Genomic DNA, 9,996 nt, shown 5'->3' with positions numbered 1-9,996 from the left:
AGGCCAGGGGGTTCCCTGAGTGGGAAACTTACTATCTGATCCCAATGGAGGTCCTCTCAGACTAGAAAAACTCTCCCCAGAAGGGAATGTAGAATCCTCAAATGCTTTTCTTCCTTCCTTCCTTCCTTCCTTCCTTCCTTCCTTCCTTCCTTCCTTCCTTCCTTCCTTCCTTCCTTCCCTCCCCCTGCTCAGCCAAGCCAGGGCTTGCAAGAAGGACAGGGACGGTTGTCCTTCCCTATCATCAGCCCCAGATAGCCCATTGTGAAGGACCTGGTCACTAGAAGGGGTGCTGAGTCACCCAGCATGGTCACCCCTGGGAAACATGTAAGTAACTGGCTGTCCTTGGTTGAATGCTTGGGCTGCTGGGTAGGTTCCTAACGGCTGGGATGCCGCAGTGTAGAGAACAGGGAGCCCAGTGCTTAGGAGCAGCTCGGCTCATCCTGCCCGGGAAAAAGGTCATGTGCTCCGATATGAGTAATTAATTTTCTCCGAGCTGCGTTGAAAAGGTTAACCTGATTTATGGGACGCAATTGAGTGTAGAATGGGTTGTGTATCTTGTAAAAGGCCCGTTCCAGCGTCTGAGTCTATAGACTCACCCGCGGCTGGGCCTCAGCTGGGAGCTGGCCCTACCTTTTATGCCTTTATGCAGAATCCACATGAAATTCCTGAAAAGAGCACTTCTTGGCCAGGAAGTTGCTTCCTGGACTCCAGATCCCTAGTGAGGGGTCACTGGAGCATGTAAAGAAAGCTCTCTTCTGCTACTGTCACAGTCCCCCCACTCAGCTACAGCCTCAGCTTTAATCTTCATGCAATTCAGGGTTCAGGAAAAAAAAGCCCAGCACTGGACTTGAGTTCTGAGTTCAAGGTCAGATACCTCCACTGCCTCTTTAGCCTTTGTGCTGGGCTATCCAGTTTCTCCATTTCTAAAATGGGGTGAAGATTCCTTGCCCTCTCTCCTTTCTTCCCACCATTTGCTAGCTCTGTGAGTTTGGGCAAGTCACATAACCTCTCTGTGCCTCAGTTTCCTCATCAGTAAATGACATGGTAAGAGTACCTACATCATAGGGTTGTTATGAGGATTCCATGTGTTAATATTTGTAAGAACGTGGGACAGTGCCTAGATCAAAATAAATGGTGCATAGGGTTTGTTAAATAAATGAGTAGAGTCTTGGGGCACCTGGGTGACTCAGTCGGTTGTGTGTCTGACTTCTGCTCAGGTCACGTCTCAAGGCTCATGAGTTCGAACCCCACGTCGGGCTCTGTGCTGACACTCAGAGCCTGGAGCCTGCTTCGGATTCTGTGTCTCCCTCTCTCTCTGCTCCTCCTCTACTCATGCTCTGTCTCTCTCTCTCTCTCTCTCTCAAAAATAAATAAACATTAAAAGAGAAAGAAAGAAAGAAAGAAGAAAGAAAGAAAGAAAGAAAGAAAGAAAGAAAGAAAGAAAAAGAGAGAGAGAGAGGGAGGATGGGAGGGAGGGAGGGAGGAAGGAAGGAAGGAAGGAAGGAAGGAAGGAAGGAAGTCTTGAGATGAGAAACAACCAGGGGCTTAGTTGTCTGGTTGTCCTCAGCAGGGTGTTAGGCAAGGCTAGGACCTACCAGCACGGTCACCCAAGCCCCCAGCCGAGGAGGGCACCACTGGTCCCGGAACATATTGGCTATGTTGGACAGAAAGGGAACAGATGGAGATTGGGATGTTGTGGCCAGGAGTTTTTTTCTTTCTCCTGTCTGTCTTTCCTTAACCAGGACTTAAGCTCGGCTCCCCAGCGCCTGCCAGGAGTCTGCCCATCAAACCCAAAGATGCTGGTCTAGCACCACCTAGTGGAGAGAGTGGGGGTGACTTCTGGGCCCCTCCCTGGGCAGGGGAAAGGAGTGGAAGGTCTTAACTTACCTGCCAGACACTTAGGGAGAGGGAAAACGCTCCACCAGAATCCGCCCTGAGAAATTGCTCCAGCTGAGAAACGTCTTCACTTTGGGCCCCTGTAGTATACAGTGGTGTGGTATTTTACAGAAGTTCCGTGGTAGGAAGATCAGCATCTATATGCTCCTCTATATCTGTGGAAGTATTGAAGTGGGTTTATATGTACGAGGAACTTAGACCAGTGCCTGGCACATAGAAAGTATTTTATAATGTTCTTCACTGTTATGTGTGTGCATATGCATCTACTGCGTCTGAATGTTCACGTAAATGTGGCTGTATAGATTGTGTACAAGCCTACCTCTGTGTTTATGGATGCAAATGTGTGAAATGTGTGTGTGTGTGTGTGTGTGTGTGTGTGTGTGTGTGTATAACTAAGAATGTGTATGTGCTTGTGTATGTATATATGTTTATGCATATAAATATGTTTTTACATCTGTGAGCACGGTGTACCTGAAAATGGAGAGGCGTGAATATTTATATGTCTGCGTATAGGTGCGTCTCTGTATGGATGGATGTCTCTGGGTATACGTACCTTCACTGAATGGAGAGTTTGTGTATTAGTTTTGAAAGCTGCATAGCAATACCACAAATTGCCACAAATTTGGCAGCTGAAAACAGCACTCAAGTATTATCTCATACTTCCCATGAGTCAGGAATTCAGGCACAGCCCAGCCGATCCTCTGCAGATGGTCTCACAAGGCTGCATCCAAGGGGTTGGCCTGGGCTGCGAATTCATCTGAGGTGCAGGGTCGTCTTCCAAGTTCATGTGGTTGTTGGCAGAATGCCTTTCCTTGTAGCTGTCGAGCTCATGGCAGCATGCTTTTGCAAAGTTTGCAGAAGAATCTCTCTCTCTCTCTCTCTCTCTCTCTCTCTCTGACCTCTAGACCTTCATTTATGGCCTCAACTGATTAGGTCAGGCCCACCTTTCCTATTAACACAGTCAACTGATTAGGGACCTTAATTACATCTGGAAAATCCCTTCACTTTTGCCATAAAACATAACCTGGTCACAGGGTGTAGTACCCACCATACTCACAGGTCCCACCCATACTTAAGAAGAGGAGATCATACAAGGTTTGGAGGCCATCTTAGAATTCTGCCCACCGTAGCATGTGTGCATAGATACATGTTAAGCTTTGTGTGCACACTGATTGTGTGCAGGGTTGCATCTTCATGTGCTCCGCGAATGTGTTCCTTCTGTGGGTTGTTTTCTTCCCCGTGGAATTGCAGATTCCTAAAAGGAAGACTGGGGCCCCGGAAAGGCCAGAAGTGCTTCCTCCGTTAGTCCGAGGACGTTGTCAGCCTTGGGATTTCAGCTCACCCACCTGAAGAGGAGTTTCCCAAGACGAGGTCTGTACTCTCTGCTCCAGGCCCGGTGCCATGCCAGGCCTGCACGTTGGAGGTGCTGAATTACCATCATAACTGGCTCACACACATGTATGTCCGTGCATGCACACATACACACGTGCACATGCACTCACATACTGGTGACTCACTCTGATAAATGGTCAGCCTCTCTACAGACAGATCCCCCTTGAGGGAAGCCACCCCCTGGCCCATCCCCTTCCCAACCTGCCATAGACTTATAGTCACTGCTCTTTCAGAGGTCAGAAGGCTGAGACACTCCGGCCTACCCCCAACCTGGGCTCCTGCTTGGGACCCAGATGGCCCTACAATCAGGGAATGGGCCTCACGGTCTTCTATGAACATTATCTAAAGGGAATATTCGCCCGAGGAGATGCTGGGGCCAGGATGGGCTGTGGCTAGAATGTTGCCGATGGCCAAGTAAGTTTGTGAAAGCCTGTCTGCCCCAGCCCCGTCCTGGAACTGTACATTTCAGATTAGGACAGTAAAGGCTCAGAGAAGGCCTGCGAGAAGGAAACCTGCCTGCCTTCGTTTAACCAGCACTGCCCAAGCTTATTTGTCCACACCCACTTTTCCCCAAACACGCTCAACAGAACACACTCTGGGCAACATGGTTTTAAGCCGTCCTCTGGCTCTCTGGGGTGCTCATGCAGGCCCTTGGGGGGTGACAGTAAGGGTTAGAGGGCCATCGCTGTGCAGGAGCCCGTCCTGGTTGGGATGGGCCTTCTGGGAGGAGGAGCAGAAAGCTGGTGGAGACAACCCTCCAGGGAGGGCAGGAAAGGCATTCAGCACAGGCCTTTTCGTAAATAAATGCCCACTGTTACCAGCTCTTTCCCAGCCAATGGTCTACGCCCAAAGGAACAGCAAAGTTGAGCTGGCTCCTGTCACAGAGGCATCAGGCGGGAGGAAACGTCCCGGCTCCTAAAGGGACAGAAAGGTGGAGAGAGGGATGTGGTGGCTGAGCTGAGCCATCAGAGGCACCTGAGGTTAATTTGGTGTATGCAGAGAATAAATCTGGGGGTAGCACTAGGAGCCAGAGCTGAGGGGAGGGGGTGGGGCGGGAACTCGGGAACACATCTGTGCCTCTCCCTGTCATCTCGAATTTCATATTTACTTCTGCTGATGAGATTTCGTCATGCTCGATTACGATTCATAGACTTGCGTTTCCAGATTTTATGCATCAAAATGCTCTGATTTACAGAGTCACCCTAAGCCTGACACTGGCCCCCCAAGGTGCTGTTTCTGAGCGTGGGCACTGAGGCTTGTCCTGGGGCCACCTGGGGGCCTTGTTTCTGGGTACAGTGGCCTCTAGAGAGGCTCAGGAGGCAGTGCCTAAGAGAAGGCCTCCCGGCGTCTACGGGAGGGATGTGGTCAGGCTGTGCATGGGGACAAAAGTCCACTGGTGCTGTAGGAGCGGCCACCTGGCAGGCTGGATAGGCTGGCACTGACCCCGTACCTTGCCTTCTGCCCTTCCTTCAAACCTCTCCCATGTGGCTCAGAGACTCTCTGCCCTGCTGGCTTTGATGAAGTAAGTGTTGTTTCTAACGGACAGAAGTTACTTCTCTGATTATAGTACATACGTAGATTACATACATACATATTATGACATGCATAGATTACATATATGATTACATGCATATTACATACACACATGTATTACATACATAGTTGCTTCTATGATTATATGACATAAGATGGTTCTATTGGCTAGAACAGGTCCCACCCATGCCCACAGGAGGGAGACTGTACAAGAACAGGAACTCCAAGAGGGTGGGACTACTGGGGCCACCTCAGTCTCTGCCACGCACTCCTCACAGCAATCTGGGACGCTGGTAACACCGCTCCCATTTTACAGGAAAGGAGACGGAGTCAAAGACGTTATCCAAGGTCACACAAGTAGGAAGGGACAGGTCTAGGACTTGAACGCGGTCTGTTTGCATCCTCAACCCTAAACTCTTCATCACAGGACAATGCCGCAAAAGGGAAAGCAGATGCGAGCCCAAGCCGGAGTCTGGGGCTTTCATACACTGTGTAGCACCCTCAGCCTCCTCTAGGACACCGGGTTCTGAGTCTGTTTCGGCAGCAAAGAGACACCCAGGTGCTTGGTCACTGATCTGACCTTGACAATAAAGTTCTCTGGAGGAACAAAGGGTACGAAGGCTGGCAAAACCCAAAGCACCAGGGCAGGAGCTATACGGGATGCCAGGACCTAAATCCTGGCAAGTCCCCAAGGCCGGGGGACATTTTCACCCCTCTCAGACTGGCATCTACACCGCTGGCCTTTAGAATCGCAGCTTATCCTCCGATCACCTACCCGGCTCTCTGCTTGGGCTCCTGATTCCAGTTGAGCTATTTCTCTAGGATCCAAGCTCCACCTTCCTGACTTTCATGCCACAAGGGGGCCCAAAAAATCCCTTGGCTGCTGAATCGGCGGCCCTCTGCCTGACTTGAGCCCCTGGCACCTTAGCACACTGCCGACGCTAGGGACAGCTCTCTCGGTTCAAACCCTCTCCACCTGGCCATCACCGGCAGGCACCACCCCCTTCTTCAGGGCCCCCGTCTCCTCACCCCATTCCTGTGGGTCGTGTCCAGTCGTGTGCACACACCCCCGCCTCTGGTTCCTTCTTCAAAAGTTGTCACCACCCTTGGGTACCCTCTCCCTCACCACGATCTCACTGCCATTGTCACACTTCCCATACCCCGCCACGGTCGCCATCGCCACCAACAGCCAGCATCATCAGTTTCAGCACAGCGTCCCCCCCCCCGCCAGCCCCGCCAACACCACCAGTCCTTCCAGCTCCGCCATAACCATCCCCACTCCCCTTCCCCACTTTCTTCAAGTCACCTGTTACAGCCTCCTATTCCTGACGCCACCGTCACCCCTCACCACAGCTGCGGCCGCTCTACCCACCCCCATCACTGTCACTTACCAAAGTAATCAGGGCCCAGGTAGCTTCATGGGGGACAGAACTCAGATAGAAGGCCAGAGGTCCCGATCTCAGACATTTCAGGGGCTGATGCTAACTTGGTACCTGTGCCGTCCTTGCCTCCACGCGCAGCCCTTCCCACAGTGCCCCACGCTTCCCCCAGTCACAGGGTAGGGAAATGCCTGTCCTCTCTGGTGCCACAGCCACCTCTGCCCCCAGGCCTTGCTGGGAAGCAGCTCCAACGCCAACCTCCCTCCTTCCCAACTCCTCCCCATCCGAGCCGGAGGCTATTTCCAGGCCAGACCCTCCCAATCCCGGCTGTTACTACCACTTCCAGTGTTTTCTGGAGTCCAGGGCAACTGTGCCGTTCCCACCCAGGGCAGCTGAGAGTCTGGCATTGATTACCAGCCCCATAATTACCCTGCAGGCACTGGCAGGGATTTCAAGGCTGATTGACTTCAAATGAGAAATCCATGGGGATTCGGGGAGGGTGGGGGACCCTTTGCTGGGGGAGGGGCGGGGAGGAAGCTGTCCTCACCTGCGTGGGCCTCTGTGTCTAATGCCACAGCTTTGGCAAGCGGAACATCCACTTGCTGAGTGACACCCAGAGGCCTCCCCCGGAGGCTGAGATCTAGCCAGGGCCCCTGCCCACAGGCACATCATCCTTTAGAGAGGAACCGTCTGGATGGAACCTTGCCAGGGCTTGGGGAAGGACAGGGTTCTCCAGAGTAGACAAATCAAGGGCCTTTCCTCCTCCCCGGGGGCACAGGGGAAAGCCGGAGGGCTAGGATGGTTTTCAGGGATGAGCAGCAGTGTAGTCAGGCCACTGGAGGCATTAAAAGGAACTGTTCCTGGGGCGCCTGGATGGCTCAGTCGGTGAAGCATCCAACTCTTGGTTTCGGCTCAGGTCGTGATCTCATGGTTCATGAGTTCGAGCCCCACCTCGGGCTCTGCGCTGATGCCTGCTTGGGATTCTCTCTCTCTCTTCCTCTCTCTACACCTCCCCTGCTTGCTCACTCGCTCTCTCTCAGAATAAATAAATAAAAATTTAAAAAAAAAAAAAAAGAAAGAAAGAAAAGAAAAAAGAAACTGCTCCCGGCCTGGGGGAATTCAGAGGTGAGGCCCAGGAGGAATGCTTTCTCAGATGAGACACATAAATATGCATTCTCTGATCCCACACGTATTTACAAGCCCACGAATTTTCCCATAGGCACCTGCACACACACATCTGCACTTGAGAACACATTCTCTGCCATTTCCTACACCGTATACTCACAGGCTCAGAGGCAAAAATAAACACAAAGAGGGGGCCTCCCCACCTGTGTCCAGCCACACACACACACACATCTTCCCCCATCCTAACACACTCTACCACACCCCGCACCACCACACACTCACATCCTCGCACACATATATGCTCACACATTTTCAAACACCTTCTCACGTACTCAGAAGCCAAATACCCGGAAAAAGAAGAGAGACATCACCTCCACACTCATACGCTCCTTGAGAAATTGTGGGAAGAGGCAAGCCACTTGTTCCCTCCCCCCCTCCGCCTCCTCGCAGAGGAGTTTTCATTTAAAAGTTGCCCGAGCCCAGGCTTTCAGATTACAGTCTAGACTATATAGGTTTCCTAAAGATAAGGCTGAGAAATTGATTTCAATTACCAAAGGGGAGAGGCTGTTCTCAGCCTCCTGAGTGGAGCATTAACCCTGGAGATCCGGGAGCTGGGGAAGGAGGAATCCGGCCTGGCGAGCACACGTGGAGCCCGTGCACGTGCACCTGGAGCTCACACACGCGTGCACGCTCCCATGCGAATCTCACTAGCACCCAGCTTGGGCACACAGCCCAGGCCTTCGAGTCAGGAGGCCTGGCTTCCGGCTTCGGCTCTGCTGCTATTTTGCTATGTGATCTTGGGAGACCTGCCTTTCTCCCCGCTAGGCTTCTCTTCTTGGGCCACATTCCTGCTCCCGAGGGTTCAAGAGGCCTGAGCTCACTCCTGGTGGAGCACCCACCTCTGTTGACCCTGTGGGATCCCCAGGAGACCTAAGCAGACACTCAGATGCCTCAGGAGCAGTGTCCTCATCCTCTCCTGTGCCTCATGGCCTGCATGGAGCTCTGCTCCCTGCACACGGGGTGGGGGGCGCTGCATTCATCAGAATAAGCATCGTTAGCTGCTACAACAGGGAGGCTCTAGCATCTCACTGGCTGGAAGGATTTTTCCTTACACACACAAAATCGCATCTAGGTGTGTTCATTTTCTAGTATTGCCATTGCTAATGACCACAAAAGTAGCAGCTTGTTAAAAATACCATTTATTGGGGCACCTGGGGGGCTCAGTCGGTTGGGTGTCTGACTCTTGATTTTGGCTCAGGTCATGATCCCAAGGTCACGGGATCGAGACCCGTGTAGGGCTCCACATTCAGCGTGGAGCCTGCTTAAGATTCTCTGTCTCTGTCTCTGTCTCTCTCTCTCCCCCTCTCCCCCACTTGTGCTCTCTCTCTGTAAAATATAAATAGATAGATAGATAGATAGAACCATTTATTGTCTTATAATAGTTGAGATGTCCAAGTGGGGATTTGACTGCATCCTCTACTTAGGGTATCACAAGGCCAAAATCAAAGTGTTGGCCAGGAGGGTTCTTTTTTTTATAATTTTTTTTTTACATTTATTTATGTTTTGAGAGACATAGAGAGACAGAGCACAAGTTGGGGAGGGGCAGAGAGAGAAGGAGACACAGATCCGAAGCAGGCTCCAGGCTCCAGGCTGTCAGCACAGAGCCCGACACAGGGCTCGAACTCACAAACCATGAGATCATGACCTGAGCTGAAGTCGGACGCTTAACTGACCGAGCCACCCAGGCACCCCATGGGTTCTTTTTTTTTTTTTTTTTTTTTTTACTGTTTATTTTTGAGAAAGAGAAAGAGCACAAGCAGGGGAGGGGCAGAGAGAGAGGGAGACGCAGACTCTGAAACAGGCTCCAGTCTCTGAGCTGTCAGCACAGAGCCTGATCCGAGGCTCTAACTCACAAACCGTGAAATCATGACTTGAGCCCAAAGTCGGACATTTAACAGACTGAGCCACCCAGGCACCCCTAGGAGGGCTCTTTATCAGAAAGCTCTGAGAAGAATTGCTTCCAAGTTCATTGGGGTTATTGGCAGATCATAGGACTGGGGTCCCCATTTCCTCTCTGGTTGTTGGCCTAAGTCATTTTCAGCCTTTAGAAGCTGCCCACATTCCCTAGTTCATGGCCTCTTCCATCTTCAAAGCCAGCAACGGCACATCAAGTCCTTTTTACTCTACAAATCTTTCTGACTTCCCTTCCCCACATCTCTCTGCCTTCCCCTTCTGCTTTTAGGGCTAGTGTGACTTCTCTGGGTGTATCCAGATCAGCCAGGATAATCTCCCTATCTGATTAGTAATCTGAATTATACCTGCAAAGCCCTTTTTGCCATGTAATGTATGTAATATATTCATGGACATAACACCAGAGGCAAAGGTCATGGCAGCTAAAATTCTGCCTACCCCAGTGGGTCAAGCGGCACTCCTCCAGGGGTGACTCGGGGACCCAGGCTCCTCTGTCATGCAACACTGCCATCCTCGAGTTGCAGCTCCCACTGTTGCCATGGGAGGGAAAAAGGGGGCTCGATAATATCATGGGATGTTCTCAGGTGCCATCCTGGAAATCACCGACATCCGTTCTGCCCACAGCTCATTAACTAGAACCAGTCAACATGGCCCCAACTTAACTGTAAGGGAGGCTGGGAAACACACAGGAGCATAAGGA

The 9,996-nt window shown here is 51.5% G+C and overlaps 1 long non-coding RNA gene across 1 annotated transcript; it reads right to left on the bottom strand.

Annotated features, from left to right (window-relative positions):
- Positions 1 to 3,882: 3,882 nt before the first annotated feature.
- LOC113599116 (uncharacterized) lies at positions 3,883 to 4,815 on the bottom strand. Its single transcript, XR_003419848.2, has 2 exons — positions 4,739 to 4,815; positions 3,883 to 4,203 (listed from the first exon to the last, which is right to left on the bottom strand). It is a non-coding gene; the product is annotated as an uncharacterized LOC113599116 (long non-coding RNA).
- Positions 4,816 to 9,996: the final 5,181 nt, after the last annotated feature.

The sequence above is a fragment of the Acinonyx jubatus genome, chromosome C1 (assembly GCF_027475565.1).
Source record: "Acinonyx jubatus isolate Ajub_Pintada_27869175 chromosome C1, VMU_Ajub_asm_v1.0, whole genome shotgun sequence".
NCBI classification, from domain to species: Eukaryota; Metazoa; Chordata; class Mammalia; order Carnivora; family Felidae; genus Acinonyx; species Acinonyx jubatus.
This window is presented reverse-complemented; position numbering and strand designations above follow the sequence as displayed.